This window comes from Trematomus bernacchii, unplaced genomic scaffold (genome assembly GCF_902827165.1).
Source record: "Trematomus bernacchii unplaced genomic scaffold, fTreBer1.1, whole genome shotgun sequence".
In the NCBI taxonomy this organism is placed as follows: Eukaryota; Metazoa; Chordata; class Actinopteri; order Perciformes; family Nototheniidae; genus Trematomus; species Trematomus bernacchii.
In genome coordinates, this window is record NW_022987531.1 from 1,430,296 (window position 1) to 1,456,780 (window position 26,485).

Below are 26,485 nucleotides of genomic sequence, written 5' to 3' on the forward strand. Positions count from 1 at the left end.
GGAATGAGTCCTAAAACCCAGGAAATGAGTCAGTATTTTACCACTTCTCAGTAGTCCCTGAAATAAGAATTTTGGTTAAAACAAGCTTAAGAGATGTTCCTGTTGTGTTCTACGACATAAATACATCAGTAAATAGTAACACCCCACTTGTGAATATAAGAAGCTCCTATTTTATGAAAACAGCGGTTGCTAACGAGTGACTAAATAATTCTGCTAAACGTCATCACGCTGAACATTAGCCGCCTTTACCATAGGTACACCAAGATACACATTCATACGTCACGTTGTTTAGTTTTTTTTCTGTAATACCATTTTGAGCGAATAGAATTTTAATGAGAAAGGTGAACATTAATGTCAGGTCCTCACTCTGTTCATATTGGGATAAATCATTTTCCCATTACCCCCAAACCCAGCCAGTTGTCCTTCGAAAACACACCGCAGTTATCTGGTAGCATCTCAATTGATTTTAATTTTAAAATCATTCCAAAAGGGGGTTGATTAAGTACTGATGCATTCATCCGAAAATAGAAACAACACCCCCAACATTTCATTCTCCACCATGCATCCTCGAATTTGACCCCAGGTTCCCCAAAGAGGCTATACCTGACTGGAGGAGAATCACACCATAATCAATAAGCCGGACTAATGATACAGTTCCACTGTCATCTGTAATTGAAGCATCAAGTTGAGCTAAGGTGCTGCCAAGGAATAAGCAGGAGGCACAGCACTCTCTCATGGGGGGTGGGAACCTAATACCAGTGATGACAGTAGAGCTTGAGCTCATTGATCGTTGAGATATCACTTAATACGCTGGAGCCATGGTTCACCGTGCTCATTCCATTTGCAACCCAAGTTTTGTGCTGAGAGGGCGGTTTAGGGGAAGCCAGATAATTCAAGTTCTGTCACTGTAACATGCTAAAATAATTCCATTTAAGCAGTGACCTCTACGCCCACACCTGACTTTCTTTGCTTGAATAAAAAGTGAAAGTTATATTGGTAGACAAAGCAAAGCATATTTTATGCATTTAAATGACTCCTTATGGAGACTTATTCTAGGTGCGAAAATAAACAGCTTACTCAGTATGATAAAGGCTCCATTAAGCATAATTACATACAGTATTTGCACACTATATTAAATTGGTTCTGTAACATTACGAGGTTGATTGTACTGAAGTAAGACCTTAGACTACAGTCTAAGATGTTGGCTAACACAAAAGGAGCTTGAGTTGATATAGTGCTGTACATCAGAATGGCCACTATTGAACAAAATGATCTCATACCACTCGGACGTGGATCATTTTGTTTCTCAACTTCTGTTTTCATTTACTTCATCACTATTAATGAGCCACCGCCGCAAAGTTTGTGACGGGGCTGAAAAACAACACTGAGTTCATTAAGATGAAAAAGAGACATGTTGTGTAGCAGTTTTTGGACAGAGTGGGAAAGAGGGAGTTGTAAACAGTCCTCATTAAATATTTAAACAATACCAGTGTACAGTGGCGGCGCCAGGGTATGGCTGGGGTAGGCTACAGCCATACCAAGAAATGGCTTAGCCCCACCTTAGCCCCACCATGAAAATGATGTTAAAGTAAGCAAAATAAAGTCCGCCAACTCGCGCGGAGTAAATTGCACAGACAGCAGTTAGTAAGATTGATTTCAGTAGCCACTTGTCTGGAAATACCGAAGACTAGAAACGGTTTTGAAAACTTTTGTCACGTAGTGATCGTCTTCTCAATAAAACATCTTTGATAATGTCTTCTGGCCAATCAGAATCACGATAACGGCGTGGTGTTGTTGCAGGAAGTCCCGACGGAGAATACTTTTGCTGTAGTACATCTGGCTACATCGATACAACATTACGTGTTGATGTCTATCAACACGTAATGAAATAAGACCCCACGGTTTGATGATTGATAGGTGTGTGGGCTGTCTTTCATTTTGACACACAGAACAATGGGGGCTATCCACCCTTATCCACAATGTAAAGTACAGTAATTCACACAGCCTCTTCTCTCTGTGAGGAGCAGCAGGTTCAGCTTTCAGAACAAAGTAACACAAAACAAAAATGGCATTCATTTTTTTAAATGTGTAGTAATAGATTTATTTATTTTTCTTCTCAAGAGAGTACCAGAATGTGTATTTTATGTTAGTATTTCAAAAAATCTCTGCAGGGGTTGGGTTTTCAGCATGTCAACTCTTTCACCTGTGGGGAAATTGCAGGATTGGCTCCAGGTCGCCCTTTTTATTTACTACAAGACAAATGTGCCTTTTTATAATTTCATACAGTTCAATTTGGATTGAGACAGGGAAATAATCTAAACCTCACGCGTGGCGTTTCACTGTCAAGGGGGGCGATATAGCGTGTATGTAATTACATTGCAAATACTGACTTGAGCCCCACCACTGTATGGGTTAGCCCTAACATAGATTACCCAACACAAATACTCTGGAGCCGCCACTGCCAGAGTACACAATCCCAAATACATATCATGAGGAACACTGAGGTTATCATCACTTGTGTATCCGTTTCTACCTTTGATAATGTGGTACACAGAACAAAGCCTAGCATCACTGGCACTACATGAATCATTATTTCAATAACGGTGAAATGACTGATCTGAATATATTGAAATATTGTATTGTCTATTATGAATATTTAAGTAAGGCATAGAGAAAGTGAACTCTGTAATGTTAATGCACCGTACATTTAGAGTACGACCCGACCATTCAAATCAAACTGAGTGAATGCACCCATTGGACTGGGATCAAAAAAGCTCCTAGCATCGATCCCTTCCTGTTCCACCTTTGGAGAAAACGCCTGTGCTTCTAATCCAATCCAGCGCTGTCTGCCTCTGTGCGATGTTATCAGCCTGTGTACAAGCTATTTCTCAGATTATGCTGACAGCTTTCCATTTGCATGCACGGCGCACATAACCGCCATGCCGTATGCTTGGCATCTTTATAGCGTCAGTCGGCAGCAGGCAACACTATGATATGATGAGGGCGACGCATTTTGCTCAAGTTCTCGTGTCTCTACACAGACGCTGGCAGAGGGATCAGAGTCTGAGTGCATGTGACACTTCAATGTGCATGTGACACTACACAGCGCCATGAGAATCACAGTAAGAAACGGCCCGAAGAAAAAACTGTTTGCTTTACAGCGGCGTCTTCCCCCATGTGATTTGTGAATATTTTATTGCAGTAGTAAGCCATATTTCACGGTCTGGAGTAGTTGAGCTGCCACTGGGACACACTGGAGTCTTTGATATTGAGCATCCAATCCAAGGCATTGAGAGGCAGCTGCAGGAAGATTACTGTACGATCTTTGTAAAGCCAAGACATTTTGGTATTGGCATTGCTCATTTATAAGAGAGACAGAGTGCTGGTTAAAGGCCATCAGGATCCAGACCTTGCACGGATCTTTTTTGATCTGAATTGATGGGACTTTCATTTAATAATGGCGAAAAATATTCACATGTTCTTTTGATCAGCACAGGGAAGGCTGCATGGGCCTTGGATGGCAATAAAGAGAATATGGGAGCTTAAATGATCCTATGTTAGCAGTAGGGATGGGGGGGGGAAAGATCCATTGATCTAAAAACATGAGCCTTATCTTCAAAGATTCTGAACAGATTCATAACTTCCAAAAATAGGGTGGGGGTTATTAGACTACACTACTAAAGAAGCTAGATATTGCTGCTGATAGAGAGTAATCCTATCAAGGTTGTGTCACGCTTTATGATGGTATTTGTGGAATAATAACACAAACACATATTTTTTTAATGTATATATATTTGTTTGTTCGTAAAAAAAATTATTTTTGAAGTCAATGAGAATGTAAAAATGGTAAAAATTAAGGAAAAAGGTATACGTTGGCAGGTTGAATTTATGTTTGCCTTTGTGTGTTAACATAATTGCAATCAGTTGATATAGGTTTTTCAAATATGACTCTGCTTTTATGCCATAATTGCGGACAGGAATAAATCCTGAAATGAGCACCCTTACGTAATGAATAAAAAAAGATTTTGAATGGTGAATAAATAGTTCCAGTTTTAAGACCATGCTTCTTGGAAGAATACCAAGAAATAAGAATAGTGTATTCAACACTATGACGCTACATTTCCACAGATAAACAGCTTGTTTATGACAAAGACATCCTCGTGGATTCATCTTCTTATTATAGACACATGCATTTCCTAACATTCGGTCTACCTACCTACGCTGTAAAACGTATTATCTCTTCGATTTACACACGGCATCTATTGCACGTCTGTCCGTCCTGGGAGAGGGATCCCTCCTCTGTTGCTCTCCCCGAGGTTTCTCCCATTTTTTCCCTTTAAACTGTGGGGTTTTCTCCGGAAGTTTTTCCTTGTACGATGTGAGGGTCTAAGGACAGAGGGTGTCGTTTTTTTTTTCTCATACTGATATTCTGAACAAACTGTGCTGTTGTATTAGCTGTAAAATGTCTTTACTGTAGGGTATTTTTACTATATGTACAGCACTTTGGCTCGACCTAAAATCGTTTATAAATGTGCTATATAAATAAAACTTGATTTGATTTTGATATTGATTTGAAGACAAAACATGGTATATCCCTGGGCCTGTTTACTGAAGAGATGTGTATGTAACTAAGGTTTACTCTGTAACTGGTGACAAACAGCAAACGCTTGCCGTCTCCATTTCAAAACTCTGCAGTGCGCTGAAGGAGAAACTTGACGTATCTGTTTACTTAAATCACTATCATCACGGAGCAGCCATCATCATCATTTTCTCCTTGTACACTAGAGCGCTAATACAGACTAATTGCGGTCTCTCTAAACAGAGCATCTCATGAATATTCAGAAACACTACAGAGCTCATTTTCTTTTCAGGCGTGACAATTTCAGCTATGGATCTCCACTGATAATGGCACCAGGATAGGGGGATGCAGGATAGAAGAGTGTGCCATTGCGACTCCGTCTTCAATTCCAGGGTGATTCGACATTCCCTCTGGGCACGCCGTCATGTGATCATACTGTCTTTGAGTCTCCTTGCATGTGAATTAATTAGCCTGAGAGTCTTTTTGTATATTTTCTGCTTGATGCCTTTTATGATGACACAAAGAGTCATACTGCTGGAAAATGAAAGTGGTCATTAGACTTGATCTAGCCGAAGGGGTGGGGGTGTTCTGGCTGTGTTTTTGTGATGAACCTCGATTCAAAAACAACTTGTCGGTCATGTGATTTATTCACCCTTCCTTGTTGCTAAGGTTACTCATCAAATTAGAATGAACTTGAACTGCTGGGGCGAGGATCAATAGAGGGTATAGATCACACATCAAGCTAAGTTTTATTGGATGTTTCACAGCAGACCCAAGAGAAACGACTGATTCCTCCCTGAGCAGCAGAGTGTGTTCATTTCTAGATCCATCATTCACCTAGCCCTTGTTCCCAGACTTGTGTGGATGGAGATACTGGCGAGTAATCTTGTTAGTCATGTCTCTTTAACTTATCCATATCTCTTCCTCTAACCCTTTTTATCTTTTAGTGGATGGCTCATCAGGCCTGTGATCACCGTTTTCTGTGCTTATCCATCAATCTTACTTCCAACTGTACAGAAACAATGTGAAGAAAGTTCAAATATAAAGCCTTTCCTATTTTTGACACTGCATGTGTATAGTCTGCTTTTCTTATCAATATCTATTCAATGTAGTGCGCTCAAAGACTCCTTCACAGGAAATGATTCAGCACGTAATCAAGCATGACTGTTTTAAATGCATATCATTTATATCATCTTCACTGTTCACTGATACTAATTTATTTGTCACGAGGGTTAAAAATGACAGCGATGGTTCACAATGTGTCTACCAAACAAGACAGGGTCATATTTGACTTTTTCTTGACAGTGGGTCATTTTTTTATTTTTGCAATGGTAGCAGAGGGAGCAGTCACACTGAGCTGTTAGATGAATAACTGAAGGTGTCAGGCCAGACCCCTTCAACTCCTCAGTAAGGAAACCAATTTATTATTTATTGATGTGGTTAGAAAAACGACTCTCAGTGTTCTGGGCTACATACTTTTAGCAGTATGTTCCCTGAATGAGTCCTGTGCCACATTGAAGAATTGCCTTTTCAGCTATAGATGCGAGCAGCGCTACGTCACCGACCCGCCCTCTTTCTGTTGAAAACTATGAATTGAATGAATTGGCGCCAAGCTGTTCTATCTTGCCTAAAAAGCTGCTGTGTCGTGTATTGCACGTCAAACTATGAAAAAGGTCTTAAATTCATTTTATCTTTACTTTCACATACAGTAGAGGACAGAGATTGAACCAATGGGACCCAGTCAGTCAATACATATACGTCTGTGGGAAACACTTCATCACATCTGAACTGTGATGCTAATGAGGTTAACGTCAACTGTCAAAGTAGAAAGTTGTACTTTTATAAGTCAAAGTAATGAATATATACTATATACTGCATTGAAATATACAAAACACTGACAAGCAGGAAATCCCAATTTTTACATTTACATTACATTACATTGCATTTAGCTGACACTTTTATCCAAAGCGACTTACAATAAGTGCATTCGACCAAGAAGATACAAACTAGAAGAAAACAGAATCATATAAGTACATCAGGTTTCATAGAGCCAAAACATTTCAAGTGCTACTCAACTGGCTTTAGATAAGCCAGTCCTTTGTTAGTATATAAGTGCTTTGTTAGTATATAAGTGCTTTGTTAGTCATTTTATTGCTCGAAGTGGAGTCGAAAGAGATGAGTTTTCAGTCTGCTGAAGATGTGTAAGCTTTCTGCTGTCCTGATGTCAATGGGGAGCTCATTCCACCATTTTGGAGCCAGGATAGCAAACCCACGTGTTTTTGCTGATGGGAACTTGGGTCCCCCTCGCAGTGCGGGTGCAGCGAGCCGTTTGGCTGATGCAGAGCGGAGTGCACGTGCTGGGGTGTATGGTTTAACCATGTCCTGGATGTAGGAAGGGCCAGATCCATTCACAGCATGGTACGCAAGTACCGGTGTCTTGAAGTGGATTCTAGCAGTTACTGGAAGCCAGTGAAGCGAGCGGAGGAGCGGTGTGGTGTGGGACAATTTAGGTTGCCTGCCACTCGTCCACCTGCAGACTGACCGAACATCGAACAACTATTGACTTAAATTCAACCATAAATCAATGACGATCATCTATCTTCAATGACATAATGTAATAGTTGACTGTCTGACCAGTGTCATTTGGCAGCTGGTAGATAACAAAATTGCACAGTATAATAATTTGTTTTCTCCGTTTAGTAAAAGCTTCTTTATTTTCTTTACATTTCTTTTTACCTGTCAGTCAAATGAGCAAAACTGCGAATGTTTTTCACCAAAAATGGGCACGACCATGATGTTGTGGGAAATGTAGGATATGTAGGCACCAATTTTTTATGCAAACAGCATCATATTTAAGAGTGACAACAGATGGTTCTCTAATTGAGTAAGTTCACTTTATCCATGTCATTCAAAATGCCCATACAGATATATTAGTAACATGTAAAACCTTTTGGGCGATTTGGCTGGCCTAGAACGTGCAAAGAAAAAGAACCCAGTCTGAATTGTTCACATTTTTTCTTCTTTCTAATTTCTGGAAGGCACAGGAAGTGCATTGCTGCCTCCCGCCAAAACAACAATGCTTTTTGTTGTTTTTCAAGCAGAGAGCACTTTAGAGGATAATTCTGCACTCCAGCATGCACAGCACTTTCACAAATGGACTGTGTGAAAACTTCTGAGGTTACCATAGCAATGTGTCCCTTTGTGTTTCTGTGTATGTGTGTTACATTACAGAGCTGTCACATAATTTCCTAGTCCCTGCATTGGCACAATTCATTCACTGTGATTCACAACTCCTGGGCCAGCATCGGCACATTGTGTATTCATCCTGTTTTGGCTCATTAATAAATCACATGAGAGACATTCTGCTGGATTTACAGTGAACTTTATGGCTTATTCTTATATCTGGGATAAGCCGATATTGATAATCTATACTTCAAGCCTATCTTTGTGTGAGTGACTTCTGCATTGAGGTGTTCAGTTTCTACAGTGGAAAGCTTCAGATTTATTGAACAGTCTGACTCTGTAACGTCCCCTCCTCTAGTGTCTACCATGTCCCTGTGTGTGTGTGTGTGTGTGTGTGTGTGTGTGTGTGTGTGTGTGTGTGTGTGTGTGTGTGTGTGTGTGTGTGTGTGTGCCTCATTCCTGCCTAGCTACTAATCTGAGACCTCATTACAGAAGCTTCTATAGTTTGAAATCCTATTATCTCAGTTTAAGGTGACATATAGGATTTTTGGTATTATTGAAACATGTTTCCTAAATGTATCTAGAAAGAAAATACTGTCGTATCACAGGAATACCACAGGAATACGACTGTTCTAGCTTCTATAGAACAGTCTAATGATTTTTATTGAATTGAAAATGATCGTATTACTTCCGCTAAGAAAAAAAAACTCAGTTCCACAGCGTACCAACGGCTAGAACCGCCAACAACTTAATTTCAAACGAATGGTAAAACTGATCGATGTTTTCCGTAACTGTCCACGTTTGTTCACAGTTTCTTTTACATTTGTACAAGTCCTAAACACTGCCAGAACCCATACCGTGTTCCTGTTAGGCTTTACTTCCTGTTGGCCTTCTTGTGATTTACCTGACGTCCAATCCTCTTTCCTTCTCTCCCTTGATTCTCCTTAGCAACAGTGATGTTATGCTTAGCAGCAGTGTGTTATTGAGTATTATTAACCTCTGAAATATCCGAGTGGTCAATCAGAATCGAGTATTCAACTAAGCTGTGTAGTAATTGGCATGAATGGCAGCAGCAAGATTGTTTGGTCTTAGGTCACAGCAACGAAGATCGGGAGCTAGATTAACTCTGGAATATTATCATTGAAGGGCAACTAAAACAATATGCTTTAAATGATGATATATACCCAAATAATAGGTGGAGTTTTGTTTTTTTGAACTCTTGGTAGCTGAAATTGAATGCCAGTCTTCTTTTGGCCAGGCCACGCAGTAGAATCCCTCAAAGGGACTTTTTCTTTGTGTGCTTGTTACCCTATAATGCTGCTTTGTTCCCTGTTCTCCAAGATGTTCCGTTTGCCTGCCTGCTCGACTGCCTGCCAGTCTGCCAGGCGACAATCATCCCTCTTCTTCCTCCGTCTGCCTCTCCGCCCTGCTGCTTTCCTTTTCTCCTCTTCGCTGTCATCAAAACCATCACCATCTACAGTAGCATTGCAATAAACCTGTTAAACTTAATCTGCATCTTTGCCGGTGTTCTGCAACTGGGTCCACCTACAAACAAACTGTAACAGGCTTCTCAAAGGTCATCATCACCAAACCAGCACCAAGGATCCAAGTCACACAATGCGTAATCATTACAACTAAATGTACTGCCAAAAGTGGTTCCTATCAACTTTGGTTGTGACCCTATCCCTTATACTGTATTTAAAAGGGCCCTTTTCTGCTTTTGGGGGGTTTTCTCTTTCCTGTAGTGTGATTAGTTTTGTGTGCATGTAAATGGTCTGCAAAGGCTAAAATCCCTGTTCTTTTTTATATTGTGTACAACTTGTTTTTTAAATTGCCTGACATGCTGCACTTTCTTTATTGTGGCGCATTCTGAAAAATGTAAGGTTGTTGTGCGATGTACAATGATGCAGGAATTTGGCTCCACCATATTGCCACATTGCCGCATGCATAACCACATACAGTACAGCTAGCTGTTCAGTGGGTTCAAACTTCCTGCTTCCGATAAATTTAAAACCTGTTCATCCAATCATAACAAACACCCAACCTTAACAGCTCGCTCCATCATCGGACCTTTCACAAACCACTGGACTGTGACATATTGTGGTGGAGAAATAGACCACGCCACAGGGTTAAAATGCCATAGTAACCTTTCGACTGTTCACAGAAGGATACATTAAGGGTCTATTTACAGCCTGGTGGGAGGTGGTGGGAGGGAATGTGGTGGAGTGAGAGAAGGAGTAGCAGTCACAAAGAGTATTTTAGAGATAAGTAAATATAACTATACCTCTATACTATCCGGTTATACAGCGCCTGGGTGTTGAGTTTTGAGAAATTCTTTATTTTTAAGGTGAAAAATACACAGAAGCTAAATAATGCATCTACACTTCCAACACAAGCTGTTCTCATATAAACACAGGACAAAAGTGCAGTGGGCTATGTGCTTCAGCGGGACAGTGCTAAAATACCACAAATTATCATCAGGATTTAAGATCATATGCAAACATTCAGAATGTTCTAAGAATGCCAGTGCAAGAGAAAGGAAAACAGCTTCATTTCAAAAAAACACTGTAGCTTGGTTTTCCAACCATTCTGAAGAGATGGAATCATGTAAATAAAGCTAAAATAGAAGAAACATTGAATTGCTTGGTTAAAAAAAAAATTACGATTCGTGTCAGTTTTTGCAATTACAACACACAACAGCTGGTAAGAGAGACACCACTCAAAACACATTTTCTGAAACAAGGGTAGCATTAATGCATGGCGGAATTAGCTGGCTAGTTAACGAGCTAGCTAGAAAGCTAGCTAGTTAAAGAGCTAGTTCCATTTTGCTTTAATTCTACACTGCTAACAGAAAATGAACATAGTTAAATGTATTTGGTAGTCAATTTGCTTTCCTACACTGAGACAAGAGTTTGTGAATGAAGGATTATGTTATTAAATTTCAATCATATACTTTTGCTCTGCAAATCCTCACCTCAGTGAATTTACACCGTAAAGGTCAGTTGGATTTATACGGAAGTTAGCCTGCTACATGTCAGCAGCTCTTGCCATAATGCTACACTGATTAGAATGGGAATGTCCTTCATTATTTTTGTTCTATTTCTTTGGACAGAACATATTTGCGCAGCCAAACTTTCCCAAGATAAAGCGTGGTATGACACTGCTTGAAAAGGGTGTTTTAGGTGAGAGGAAATGGACTCTGTGGCCTAGTTCTTTCCCCCATTTCCCATTAGCAGCTCCATCTTGAAATACAGGCGGGACACTTTGTGTTCTGGCCCAGATACACCTGACTTCTGTGAGTCCTCACAGGTATTGAGGACGAGCACCAGAGCTGAATATTCAGCTCAACAGTCAGGTATGTGCTCGCATGATGTCTCAAAACCCCTATATTGTTACACAACACCTTTTTTTCTTGTTTTAAAATTGACAGACACATCCTTTCAACACCTGTAAGTAGAAGTTTTTTTAGACGTGCTATGAAGTGAAGCAGGTGTGTTTGCGTACACACTCCCCCAGGGTGTACCGGGCAGCTGGAGAGGAGGAGCCTCTGTCAGATTTAATGTTGTCACATTTGAGCAGCTATTTACTGTAGAGCATTACAATAAAGATAATACAGATGTGTGTGTTTGAGCCCCAGCGAGTCACTGTGTTTATATGAGCTGGTTACTGTTGGCTGTCTGTGAGATCACTGATCTTTAATGTCATTTTAATGAGAAACTCTGTTTCTGTAATTGGGGTAAGAAATTAAGCCATGTGTACAGGGTACAGGGTTTCCTACTGCTTTTTATTTATTTTACAAAAACACTTGAGCGTGACAGAGAATTAAAAAGAGAGAATTTCTTTGTTCAGCAGGATGAAAGGGAAGACTATTTCCTGTAGTGGTCCATCCAAGTGCCAACAATAATTAAATCCAAAGACCTTAGAGAAATCTGAATTGACTGTTGGCTAATCGCCCACCCCAAACAAGGATACTCTCTAAGCAAAGTCAATGTTTAAAGAGCTGGAAGGGTGGTGTCTTTCTTTCTTTCCAGAAACCATATCAAAAATTCTAATTTAAGGAATGGATAAAACTGAATTTCATATTCCATGTGTTAAGACTATACCAATGCTTTAAGCCACTGAGGTGCTACATGGTGCATGTCATTGATGCACGCTTTAATTGTCAGGTGAGTAAAAGTCCCACACAAATAGTTTCCAATAGGTGTATGTGTGTGTGGGGGTTAAAAACTGTTCAGCCTTCCAATGGAACCTGAGTAAACAAACATTGGTACCTACTTATATATCTAGATTGGTAGTTGGCTCCTACATAATGAGTCTTCATCCTCAGTTTTCAAAAATATGATGGATGTTACATTTATTAAGTCCTTACATACCATTTTACAGGGTTTACAATTTTTACAAATCCATGTAGCTAAAGTCAGCTTCAAACTGCTGGTGGTCGTTTCAGCTGGTAAAATGTCTACCTCTTTCTCAAATAGAGGACTCACTGAATTTTTAGATTTAAGTCACTGAAATGTATTTGTTCTATGCCTGAGTAAAAATCTTGACATAGAAACAATATTTAAGGGGGTTTAGGAAATACTCAATAACCCCCTCCTTAAAGGTGGGGTAGGTAAGTTTGAGAAACCGGCTCGAGATACACTTTTTGTTATATTACATGGAATGCTCTTAACATCCTGATAGCAATGAATATCTTAAGTGCTTTGACAAAAAATCCATAAAAATATGTCATCTGTGGAAGCCGTAGTACTGTAAAAAGCACGACCAATCATTTTAGCCGGCCCGGCTAAAATAACTGGATGGCCTACCTGCCTGTCAGCCTTCCATCTGTGCACAAACTTATCTCGTGCCCTCATTGGTCATGTGCGCGTTCGTGTGTGTTGGAGGAGGGGCTCTGTAAGGAAGTGGCTGATTTTTTCCGGCTGTGTATTTTCAAATTCTAGCGCACTCGAGCTGGTTTCTCCAAAATGACCTACCCCACCTTTAACTTAAATAAATGTAACATTGATTAGCTAAAGCTAAAAACACTCCAATGCAGGTGAGTGACCATATTTTCTTGAAAGTGATGCAAAGATGCCAATTTGCAAATGTCCTTTCGCTCCGTTGGAGCGCGGGGCTAATGCTAATGATGCTAATGCCAGCAAATACAATGGCGGCTTCACAAAACTTTTCAGAGTTTTACGGGGCGTGGTTTGCAATTCGCCCAGCCAATCGAAATTGGTACTTTTTTCTCCCCAGGATAGTACCACCTCTCTAGCAGGTAGTGTTAATTTCGTCAGCTATTTTTTAATTTAGTTTTAGTCTTAGTCCTGTGTTAAATTTCCTTTTTAGTTTTAGTCATATTTAGTCACCTTCATCCTGTTTTTATTTAGTCAAGATTTAGTCGACTAAAAGTCTGAGCATTTTAGTCTTATTTTAGTCGACTAAAACAGTAAATATTTTAGTCAATATTTAGTCAAAAGTCTGAGCATTTTAGTCTTATTTTAGTCAAAGAAAACTAATTATTTTAGTCTACTTTTTGTCAATGAAAACTGTTGAGTCTTTTTTAGTCATCAGATTATATAGAACATTTCAGTCAAACTAGTCTAGCCAAAACCAATAATTTGTCATTTTAGTCAAACTTATTTCACAATAAGATTATATCTTGTCCTTATTTGATGAAAAACACAGGTTGAATGATTAAGAATGCAGCTTTGCAGAGAGTATCTGGTCAGGTTTGTGGTGTTTTTACCAGCTGTGTTATGGCCACATTGCTTCCCTTTTGATAAAACAATGCATTCGCTTTTTTTCTCAGCCTCATTGTAGCGAAAATGGGCCCAAATATCACATCGTTTCTTTCTCCCAAGCAGTGGTGGCGTTAGACTTTTTCGTTGTCAGTCATTTTGACGGACAGGATCGTAACATTTCTGTCATAATCCATTATTACCCGTCGAGTGCACAATTTATCACTCACTCGCGCTGACGGGGGGGTATTCGGTTAACGCGAGTGCGACCACTGCTCCCAAGCCCTGTTGTTGCCATTTTATTTTCTGTTAAATAAGGTTAGTTAGACCATGAGTTAGACCCGAGTCTTCCTGACAGTTCATATTGTGCCGCTGCCCGGTGTAATTCAAATGTACCGCCGCGCGCAGCACAGACACACAGCTGCTGCCCAGCCGCAGAACCGGAAATGGAACTGCTGGGAGAAAAACTGACTTTCAGAAATGTAACGTTATCTTTAATAATATTTCGTCTCCTCATTTTTCGTCAACGAAAGTAAAGAGAGATTTTGGCATAGTTTTTATTTAGTAAACTACATTTTCGTCTCGTCACTTTTCGTCAACGATATTGCATGATGATTTCGTTACAGTTATTGTTTACTGCCGTCGGTGCCGTCTTGTCATCGTCTCGTTTTCATCATGGAAAAAAAGGTCGTTGACGAACATATTTCGTCATAGTTTTAGTCAACGAAATTAACACTACTAGCAGGCACTACAAATGGGGGTAAAAGTTCTCGGAACTAAGTCCTCTTTTTGGTGTGAACGCAAAATTCCAGGCACTAACGGAACTAAACGGGAAAAGTACGGGTAAAAGTACTCCGGTGTGAACGCGCCTAATATTAACTTTTTGAAATTCTGACATTTACAGAAAACACACAGCCAATCAGTCAGACTACTTCTTAATACAACTTTGTGTTAGAAACAATGGAAAATGATTTAATTGGTTTCCATGGGATAACATGTCTGGGTTGGCTGTTTAATTCAACGCATTATGAGCCCAGGGTTTGTCTCACCATACTGCACAGAGGCCTCCTCACAAATACACACACAAACACACACACAGACACACTGCGGAATGAATGGGATTACAGAGAGTTTACATATGTCAGCCTGTCAGGTAACTTGTGTTGATTTTGTGATTTGCAACCTGTTTTTATCCTCCTTTTCAACGAGGTTGCCTGAGCGCGGGCACAGTAAAAAAGTACTTACAGCTTCCTTCACGGCTCCCGCAGGAGTTGGCAAGGCGAGAGTGCTTCTCCGCCATGAATCTAGTTCAGTAATCGAAGCGGTGGGAATTAACTGAATGCGGGCTGAAAGCAGTGATGTATTCCTCCATAAAAGAACGATAGACCCGAGAGCCAAATATTGAACTAACCTCACTCACTACTGCTGTAAGGCTGCAGACAGTTAACAGTTTCTTTAGCTTTATTAGATGCTTCTCTTATCTATTTCCCATAACAAAGACTATAGCAAACTTATGGTCAACAATAAACCTCTCCAATGTTCGGGAAAGTGCAAATGCAGTGGCAAAACAGCTGAGAGGTATGACAGCATAATAGGCAGATATGACAAAAACAAGGCTGCAACTTCCTTTTTTCATTATCGGTGTAATACTAATTATTTACTAGAAGAATTGACTAATCATTGGCTCTATATAATGTCACAAAAGGGTAAAAAAATTCAATATTAGGCTCTCAAAGTCTCGGTAGATGTCTTTAAATGTCTTGTTTCGTCTGTAAAAAAACTCAAAATATGTATACATTTTAGCAAATCGATAAAATAGACAAAATTCGATTACTCAAAAAGTTGGCAACCAATTTCCTTACCGATTCATTGGGTCTATGTTGTTACTCGCAGTTTTGCGGAGCTTGCTACGTCACTTAAAAAAAATAAAGATTGTAAAAAAAGGCCGAGACGAAGAGAAGCACGGATAAACATTGTTTGTCTAAAATAGTGAACAGCGAGGGAGAACTTAAATAACTAGAGAATGCAATTCCTGAAGAAATTGCTAGTGGGAATGCTTTATGCTGAAAAGCTGACGCTGAATTGCTATGCTGAAATGTAATGTGTAAGAAGAAAGTGAAGAATTTAGATTGAAATGATACATGAACACTGGGGGCTTGAATGTGTGATGAGAGAAGAAAAGAAAGTAAAAAGGCTTGGAAAAGCAGCAGAATATTTGAACTGCAAACTTTTGAACTAACTTGATGGCGAATGATCTGTCGCCATGCCAACAGCATTTGATGACATCCCATAATACACTTAGATGCGTTGATGGCTGCATCGTTACCAAACCTGTGAAGTTTTGGGCCGTTTGGAGCATTTTCACTGAAGTTATGAGAAAACCGTGTTTCATGGTGAGCATTGTGTTGCCATGGCAACGGTATGTCCCGTAGATGTCTTCACGGCTGGACTGTTAGCACACATGTGAAGTTTGAGCACTTTTTGAACATTTTCATAGGAGTTATAGCGACATCATGTTTTATGGCGAGGGATGCGTTTCCATGGAAACGGCACATGGTGAGATCTCAGATTTGGCGTAGAGCTGTTGAGGCATGGACCGGTGATATACAAGTGAAGATTCGGGGACGATTGGACCGTGTCCATTGGAGTTACAGCGACATCGTGTTTCATGGCGACAGTGGTCTGTCGCCATGGCAACTGCATTTGATGACACCCCATAATACGCTTAGATGCGTTGATGGCTGCATCGTTACCAAACCTGTCAATGTGACATCATCGTGTTCCATGACACAGGTGTTTATATTTGAGCTAACGAGGTGTGCAGAGATCAAAGGTTTGCATTGTTCTGAATGAGAGATAAACCTCTTACATGTGAACGTTTTGTCGAAGAACCGTAACAGATATCTGTGAAATTTCAAAACGTGAAGTATGTCAAGGAAGTTGAGTATCTGAAGTGTAATTTTTGTGTACTTTCGGGTTAATAATGTGGCCTTTTTGGCAATTTAACTAAAGGTGTGCGGCTGCTATCGTGAGGAAATATCAGCCTGAAATTACAATGGGCTTTAATGGAGGCATGTTGAAAGTTTTTGTCACTTCATGCCCTCAAGAGGCATTTTGTTTAATTATTTTTTTGCTTAATTATTTGTCATTTTTCAAGCTACGAGATGTTTTCCTACGTTTGTCATGCAAAATTATGTCTCAGGAATGTAGGGTTTGGGAATTATGGCAGTTTTAAAAAAAAATATGAAGGCAAATTTCAAACTGTCCTCCACTCTAACTCTGACATCACGCACTCTGCCTTAACGAGCTGCGCAATGTTAAAGTTAAAATGTAAGAAATGTGATGAATTATGGGCTATATCTCTGGAATTATGAAAGTTATGAATGATAAAAGTAATAGCCATCGATTCCCGACCGAGCTGAACGTTTTGATGTTTGAACGGAGTTTCTGCGATGTGGAATGTGGGAGAAGAAGAGGGCCAAAATAACAGGCGGAATAATAAAGAATTTTGTGCGTAGAAGAACAGATAGTTGGAATGCTGTTAACAGCAATTCTTATTCTTCATCAGTTTTCAGAAATTACACTCATACTGACATGTGAACTTGTAAAGGACATGTTATTCTCATTTCAGGTCCATATCAGTATTTAACAGAGGTGGGACCAAGTCATTGTTTTGCAAGTCCGAGTCAAGTCTCAAGTCTTTGCGCTCAAGTCCGAGTCAAGTCTCAAGTCTTTGCGCTCAAGTCCAAGTCAAGTCTCAAGTCAGGATGGGCAAGTTCAAGTCAAGTCCAAGTCCTAAACTTTGACAAAACGAGTCTTAAACAAGTCCTTATGTGCTTTTCAACAAATGTAATGACATCGATCAACAGAATAATACTTAATAATCAAACTGCTCTTTATTAGTCACATTAATCATTTAATAATCCATTTTCTCTCTGCTGGTAAAGTAACGTGTTTTTTTCTATTTTAAGAGGGATCAGTAAGGTTAGGCTACCGTGACGGTTTGATTCAGAAGGAGTTTAATGCATAAGATCCCTGATGTTGAGGTAACCAGAATGTTTATTTCCACTGTGTACAACATGTTATAAGGGACCCACAACCTATCTTTATGCAAGGGATAATGTGCAGCGAGGCGTCTCTATGGGGAAAAGAACACCTGAATCTAGATCCCTCTGCAGGTGGTATTTTAACTATATTTTGATGACAATACTTTTCTACTTTTACTTGTAACATTTTGAATGCAGGACTTTTTATTGTAACCGAGTATTCCTACACTCTGGTACTTTTACTCAAGTACAAGATCTGAACTTCTCCCACCTCTGACAATAAATCCTGAGTGGTTACCAAAACAAAACCCTGCTCTGAAGGTTATTTTCATTTTACAAATCCTGCACTCAGCTTTGCTTTCTCCAATATCATTGAAATGCAGCCAGATGCTGCTTCTTTTTTCGGTTTTCGCTCATTTCTTGACTTTTTCCGACGCGCTTGCATTTAAATCCGGCTCCCCGTCGCTCTGTGTAGCTGGCCTGTACCACTACACCTGCTGTCTTTGGAGCATCTGCCCCCCACCCTTCTTTCACATAATGGTATGATCCTAGTGTGTCCTCGCATATGATTGGCCGCATGGTGGCTCAGCAAAATAAAGTCCCGCCCCTGCCTGCATGGATTCACAGCAAGAGTTGGAGCGGCTGAAGATTATGGTCTCTTCATTCTCTCCCCGACGCGAGTCTGCTCTTCTAGCGGCAGCTCGCGATCGGCGTGTTGGAGACCTCTGAATTAAATTATCAAGTCACCTCAAGTCAGAAGGCTCAAGTCCAAGTCAAGTCCCGAGTCATTAGTGTTCAAGTCCAAGTCGAGTCGCAAGTGTTTTGTGATTTTGTCAAGTCGAGTCCAAAGTCATCAAATTGGTGACTCGAGTCTGACTCGAGTCCAAGTCATGTGACTCGAGTCCACACCTCTGGTATTTAGTGTCTCTCCTGTGATATGTCTCCATGCTTTAATGTTCAAAAAGCTTTCTTTTTCTCATACTGCCTGTGCTGCAGCACCTCCTTTCACCCTCTGTCTGAAACCAGAGCCCAGTCTGCTCTGATTGGTTAGCTGGCCGGCTCTGTTGTTATTAGTCAACAACTTAGAGATGTCCCACCCCTTGGCCAATGACGTACAATGTGTTGGAACGCTAGCCAAAAGAAGAAAAAGTGTTACATAGTGATGTCACTACGAGTCCAATGGACGTGTTGCAGGCAGGGGGGAGTGAGTGGGAGAGAAACTCTCTCTGGAGGGAACACAGGGATTTTAGTCTTTGCAGACCATTAACATGCACAGAAACCTATAGAACACACTACAGGAAAGAGAAACCACAAAAAGCAGGATAGGGCCTTTCGTGCTCGCGCTTCAAACTCTTTTCCTAGGTCTTCACCTATAAACGAAAGAAAATTCAAACTACTTTCAATGCTAACTAGGGATGGGTATCGTTAGGATTTTATCGATACCAATACCGATACTGCTTATCGATACCGGTATTTTTCGATACTCTTATCGATACTTTTCAATACTTTGGTGCTCAAAATTATAGACATGATTACAAGATGTGAAGATTAAACAACAGTAATTTTATTGTAATTTATTTTTATTTATTATTTAATGTAACTTTTTCAATGTCCTACCAAGCAGGTATGACTGAGTGTGTTTGACAGTGTGTCTCTGGAAGGGAGGCGGTTATTAGAGGCAGTTCATAAATCCATGTAAACATGACCATTGGTCAGTTAAAACGAGACGCTGCGTGCGTGCTAAACCGGAAGCTCCGGTCGGCTAACCATTATAATCCGTTTATTATTTATAATTGTAATGATGGATTCTCAGTAATCATTTCAAAGTTACAGAGACATTGGATTAACCTTCAGCAGCGTTTTTATGCCCTTGAACACAACTTTTGATCACAAAACAGCAAAGGTAAGACATAATTATCATCATGGCTACGTAAAGTGAAGTTGTTTTCTTGCTCTTTCCTGGCTGCTAGTTCAGTGAGTTTTGGTCGTACAGTGATGAGACTTATAAGGAATTTGTGGAATCTCAGCTTTCATGTGATATGTCGTTTGTGCAGATAAAATGACGTAGAAAAGATCGCTTTTGCCAGTGATGTGCTAAAGTAGCCGTTAGCCCCGTTAGCCCGTTTTGCTAAGTGTTGATTTTAGACTCTTGGTGTTGGACTTCTGTTCCGTGTAGGTAAAATGGTTAATATCGTCTGTTAGCTGAGTTTTTTCCCGTTAAGTGGGTATGCATCATTAATAGGTTGTTAAATGTTAAGAAGCCTTGAGACGCTGTTTCTAGCAAGATGTTGCATCTGCCCCTATGGTCTGCCCCCGGGAGCCTCACAATAATAAGAGCGCTGTTAGGAGAGATGACGAGTGGCATTCACAGTGGCCAATCAGAGTGGTACTCAAACCAGATACGTCACACGGGATGAGGGTACCCAACCAACCAGAATTGTTTAAACTAAGGAAGTAGCGTAATTCATATACCGATAGCAGCACCGTTTGTCCAGCGGCTTAACGGTATACCAATACCGTCCAATCAGGTACCGGTACTGACTTAGTACCGGTTCTCGATACCCATCCCTAATGCTAACGCTAAGTTACACTTTAGTAAATGTCTGCATTTCCTACACAATCTGAAGTGTGGCCTCGCTCTGCGATCAAATGAGTGAAATATGACCCGGGCAATTTCTACACCTATTGCATCTTGATGGTACAGCCAATAATGGCGGTCCTCTGCTGTGGCAGGAGGCCAGTCGCTGCAGGCAGCCGTGAAGTTGAGTAGAATAAAGAAAGTGAGAGAAATTGAGAGTCTGGAACAGAGATGAAAGACAGTGAAGGCTTCAATATTCAGTGCAAGTAATCAGCCATCTCTCTGCGTATATCTTTATCCTCAACCAAATCTGCTTTCATTGCCACATGCACTTATCCTCGACGGGAAGAGCAGTCACGCACACACTCAGACATTCAGGCAGACACACACACGCCTACACGGAGAAGAGATATGTATCGTCTACAGGAGAGGGAATTTGCCTTTGGCTTAACAAGGATGATCAAAAGTACTCAAGAATGTAACAAAACAAAAAACAGACAACACAATTAACAGCATGTCCCGCGTGCACAATCACTCACACATCACGCTTTATAAATCAGTTGGAACACATATACCAAGTACAGCGAAATGTGTGCCAATGTTCACTTATAGCAGGCATTGGTCAATTGTGCACTGTCTGCTGAACACTGAGCACATTCACAACAAGTGGCCTCTTTCAAAGAGCCACACGCTGTGCCACGATGGGATGAGCAATGGAGAGAGTGAAGCTCCTTTGTCTGGAGGCTAGTTAATAGTTAAAGCACAGTCCCTCAGTCCGACTGTGTGGACAACTATGTGGAGACAAACTCTTTACATTAGGGCTGTAACTAGGGCTGGACCATATGAAGAAAATCCAATATCAAATACCTTGAATGTTATATTGTGATGATATTGTGTGGTTGATCACTGATGTATTCAAGAAATATTGACACAATGAGACTCTGATAAATAATCATCAGTAATGTGGGTTTTAACTAAGTGGGTAAAGGCAAATAATAGAAAAGTCTGGTAAACCCTGAAAGTTAATCTACTTTACTGATGCAGCCTTTAAAACGAGATAAAAAAACTCTTATAATCAATATTCAAAATATAAGAAGATAGCAAGTATCTTATCACAATACCCAAATAATATCCATGTATTGCTAAACCCATGAAATTATACCAAAGCTTATGGGTGATGTATTGTGTTTACTGGTGTTTGTACATTGATCCACAGCCAAAAGTCCAACTTTTCCATTTAAGAAGCTGGTGCTTTTTTCATTGCAGTCAGAATCAGAATCAGAATCAGAATCAGAATCGGTTTTATTACCAAGTATGTTAACACATACGAGGAATTTGCTTTAGTATATGTGGTGCATACAGAGACACATACAGAATAATACGCAGCAAAACAAAACAAATAAAAATAGGACTGTTATAAACTATTTTAAGACTATTATAACAAATTAAAAATATTTACATATGACAAAAAAAGTAAAGTGGAGAGCTGTGCTGATTTAAAACAGGTATTGTGGAGTCAGCCTCTCCTGGTTAGGTTTCCTATATTGTCAATCATTCAGGATGGTTTTACCCCGAGCCGCATTATCCGCAAAAGGTCTCATCCTCACCAAACCAGGTGATAAATGAGCTGAATAAACGTAATGAAGAAGTTTAACATTACAAATGTGCCTTTTTCTGATGCCGTTTGGCTGTCACTCATGTTGGCCCAGCTGGCTTATCTGATACCTTAAAGGTGGGGTATGTAATTCACTTCAGAAACACTTTTTGTTATATTCCATGGAATGCTCTTAACATCCCGATAGCAATGAATATATTAAATGCTTTGACAATAAATACATAAAAAAATGTCATCTGTGGAAGCCGTGGTACTGTAAAAAGCACGACCAATCATTTTCACCGGCCCGGCTAAAATAACTGGATGGCTTACCTGCCTGTCAGCCTTCCATCTGTGCACAAACTTATCTCGTGCCCTCATTGGTCATGTGCGCGTCCGTGTGTTGGAGGAGGGGCTCTGTAAGGAAGTCTGAAGGAAGGGGCAGATTTTTTTTTCCGCTGCGTACTTTCAAATTCTAGCGCGCTCGAGCTGGTTTCTCCATTCTTACCTACCCTACCTTTAAGATCAGGACGTCGGATGAGAGAGTAAAAAATGACCAAGATCTGTAAGATCTACTGTAAAAATGTGGATTCAAATGTGATAAAAAGCCCATTTAGGACAGCTTTTGACAGAGAACCACACCAATGACGCATGAATCAAGGGGATACATCACAGGCAAACATGGAATATACCGTTATATTGATTTAAAGAGAGAGAGAGATTTCTCTGGCGTTTGTAATATTGGAAACATTTTATGTATTTCATGTGTACAAATCAATAGAATATATGTCTAGTCGTTTTTGGACATGTGCATGCAGAATTGATACAAATTGCAGCCACAGTAAGTCTATGTGTGAGTGCATTAGCACAACTGGTATTGAAAGAGCCCAACTCTCCATTGCTTGATTTTAAGAAGAAAAGAATAAAACATTTAAGGGTACAACCTTTCTTACTGGGATTTGGATGAGGAAATAAACTGTATATCATTCTGATGTCCCAGCGGTACATTTGAAGATACCGCCAGCAGCTGATTAGTTTAGCATTGAGCAAACACTAAGGCAGTTTCCGCTGGTTGCCTAGACATTGTCCAGTTAATCTTAAATTCAACAAACCAAATAATCAGGCAACCAAAAGAGAAAAAGAGAAAAAGAAGATAGTGGTCTTAGCTGATGATTACAGAAATGCTCAAGTGTCAATAGAGCATTTGTACCCCTGTCATTATGTTGTATGTGTCCTTTTGTTTTCTGTTGTATTTCTGTTACATGTGTAACCAATGTGCGGCAGGTCTCCCTTGTAAAAGAGATCATTGATCTCAATGGGATTTGTACCTGGATAAATAAAGGCTACAAACAAACAAAGAGCAGACTGGCATGAATGCTGTTGTCAAAGGAAGAGAACAATGCATACAACTAGCAGGATGTGCACCTCAAATCAATTCCACAGCCTTCCTTTGCTAATCAAACTAACTGCCAAAAGAGCCCTTTTGGTAGCTACGCTTTGACATCAACCTGACCGCCTGATTATGTTTGCAGGCTTTTGAGCACAGCGCTGCTCTAATATAACTGCCTAATGTAGGCCATAGGCTGTTTTCCAAGAAGCCAACAGATACTGTTTCTAAGAGACCTGACAGGCAGCAAGAGACATCTAGACTGTATGTCAGCATCTACAATGCAGTGCGCCACGCTCTGCTCAGACTGATCTCAGAGCAGCTCTCTGACAGATGAGCAGGTTGGGAGAGAGGCAGCTGCTGTAAAAGGAGTGTAAGTGATGCAGAATGGGCGCTTAAAGGTGATCAAACTTTGACATTAACACTCTTTTAATGTGTGTGTGTGCCGTACACCCACTTCACATATTAACTGTATATTGTCAGCAGGAGTGTTTTACTGCTGAATACTTCAAATTAGGGATGCACGATGATATGTAACACATCTTGGAATTTGGCAGATATCGGTAGAGATAAGTAGTTCTGAGGATATGCTGATGATATTACCCTTTAATTATGCACACGTGAGGCGAACCATTGCAAAAAGTGTTGAGGTTCATCTTCACACAGAATAATCTACCTCCTACTTGAGACTGACTTTAAGGTTATAGATCTCTGTCCTTCAGCATTGTTCATTGGACTAGTGAGGGATGGAAACGTTTTCCCTAAGGACTGAAGCAGCTAACATTTTGTAGCTTGGATATAATGCATTTAGTTTGCACCACATCTTGCGGTTACAGGGTTGTTCGTAGCACCTAGTGCGCAGATTAAGCCTAGTTTTTAGTGTACAATTATAAAGGATAAGCAACACATTGGGCACCTTTTTTTAAATTATTTACTTCAGTTATTATATTATTACATTTAAAGGTAAGTTTGAGAAACTGGCTCGAGATCGCTAGAATTTGAAAATACACAACCGGAGAAAATCTGCCACTTCCTTACAGAGCCCCTCCTCCAACACACACGAACGTGCACATGACCAATGAGGGCACGAGATAAGTTTGTGCACAGATGGAAGGCTGACAGGCAGGTAGGCCATCCAGTTATTTTAGCCGGGCCGGCTAAAATGATTGGTCGTGCTTTTTACAGTACTACGGCTTCCACAGATGATGTTTTGTTATGGATTTTTTGTCAAAGCACTTAAGATATTCATTGCTATCGGGATGTTAAGAGCATTCCATGGAATATAACAAAAAGTGTATCTCGAGCCGGTTTCTCAAACTTACCTACCCTACCTTTAAACAGCCTACCAGTGAAGGCCAACAAAAGAGGGAAAATATCAGCATATCGAAAAAACTCCATTATCCTGCTTCCATACATAAAAACACACCTTTGCACCAATGAGCATAGTACGACTGTATTACTCTCCTTGTTGATCATTCTGATGATTATTTCCTTTGATAATTAGTTGTTTGGTCTATAAAATGTCATAAAAGGGTAAAGAATCAAACATTGTTTCTGAAAGCCCAATGTCTTCATGTGTTGTTTTATCCACTGCTCAAACATACTCAGTGAAGAACACAGAAAATATCCACAGAGAATTCTTTCTGTTTTTGATAAAAAAATGACTCGAACATATTAATACATTTTGAAAAAGGTTGCTTTCATTTAATAATTGACAACTAGGTATTCATACATAACTGGCACCTCACATAGGTGACAGGAGGTTGAGGGAACTGACTTCTGTCTGATAATAATGATGGTATGGGATCTCTCTCCTCTATCCCTCTACCATCTCAGCCTTGAGAGGTTCTGCCCTTTTTCTCAAGGTTTCTCTTTTAATTGGACAGTATAGAAAAGGAATTATCCAAGAACGTCTCTCTGAACTTTAATATAGTAACTGCTGTGAACTCTGACCAGCTGCTGTAAGGATGAGAAGGACATACCACTTACAGCCGGGGCCACTCATTACTTTCTAAAACCACTCCCTTTTAGAGAAATCTGACTAAGAGCTGGAAAATGTTTGAAGGCAATTGACAAAAATGTGAAACTTTAATTAGGTTATCCTAACACATATGACTGAATCCCCGTGGTGAAATGACCTAATCCGATCAAGTTTTGCCTGTTACTTGTCCAGCACATGATGATGACTCTGTAGCGAAACTGGATCTCTGTAGCCTATCATAGAGATTCAGTGCTGTGCTTTCGTGTGCACATCCAAGAAGCTTATTTCCCATGCGCTGACAAGATATCATAAATTAACATTACTTCCATGCATGACACTAATCATGTCTTAATTATGCAATTAACTATCTCTCTTGAAATAGTCCATATTTCAAAGGGTTCATTCAGGCATTCACGTGTTCTCTCGCAGTATGAGCACTTTCTGCCTCTCATATTTTCTGCATGGGGGCTAATATGAAGCGGAGACTTTGTATGCTGTCAGTGTATGTTGTGTGGGCGTTATTGTGTGTGATGAAAATACTGATTTAGGTTGAATCAGCTGAATTTATTGTCAACTCTGGATAATAACAGCTGTCGATTAGTGAAAAGCAGAGGTGCAAGAAGTACTCAGATTATTTACTTAAATAAAAGCAGCAAAACTACAGTGTAAACATACTCATTTACAAGTAAAAGTCCTGCATTCAAGCATTGTACTTAAGTCAAAAAGTATTAGCATTGAAAAATACTCTAAGGACCAAAAGTACTCGTTATGCAAAATAGTCACACTAGATATTTTGTAATCTATATACATTTGATTTCATTTTTCCATGACGGCTACAAAAAGTGTACATGTTTTGTTTTATAATAATTGCCATGAGTGGAATTAACTAATAAATACATTTACATGTATTTAATACAAATTATTGATGTATTATTGTTTTAATCACTTAAATATTAAAATTGGTAAAGGTGGGGTTTATTGACTTATTTGATTCAATTTAAACACTACTGGGTTGCTTAAGCTATAATAATATATAATAATGTGTTTCGATTTACATTTTGTATTATTATCCTAAATCTGCAAAGTAACTAGTAACTCAATATGTTTTAGATAAAAGTAACATTTACCTACAAAGCGTAGGGAGTTAGAGAAGTATAAAGCAGCATAATGTGAAAATAGTACAGTACTGGAGTAAACGTACTTATTTAAATTACTCCACTGGTAACAAGTTAGGCTCCAACATTCCCAAAACACAAAATCAACATTTGTTAAATGAAGACAACATGCACACAATATGAAGTGTATAGATAGACATCTTGTTAACAGTCATGGTAGAAACTTTGACAACTTAGCTTCAGAATCACAGCACAACTTTGTCTATATAACAAGCTAGTGCTGGCTTGTAACGAGTAAA

The 26,485-nt window shown here is 39.8% G+C and overlaps 1 protein-coding gene across 1 annotated transcript in view; it reads right to left on the bottom strand.

Annotated features, from left to right (window-relative positions):
* Positions 1 to 26,485, bottom strand: part of LOC117476112 (serine/threonine-protein kinase 32C-like) — a 114,249-nt gene that overhangs the window by 87,258 nt on the left and 506 nt on the right. The window lies entirely within an intron of this gene.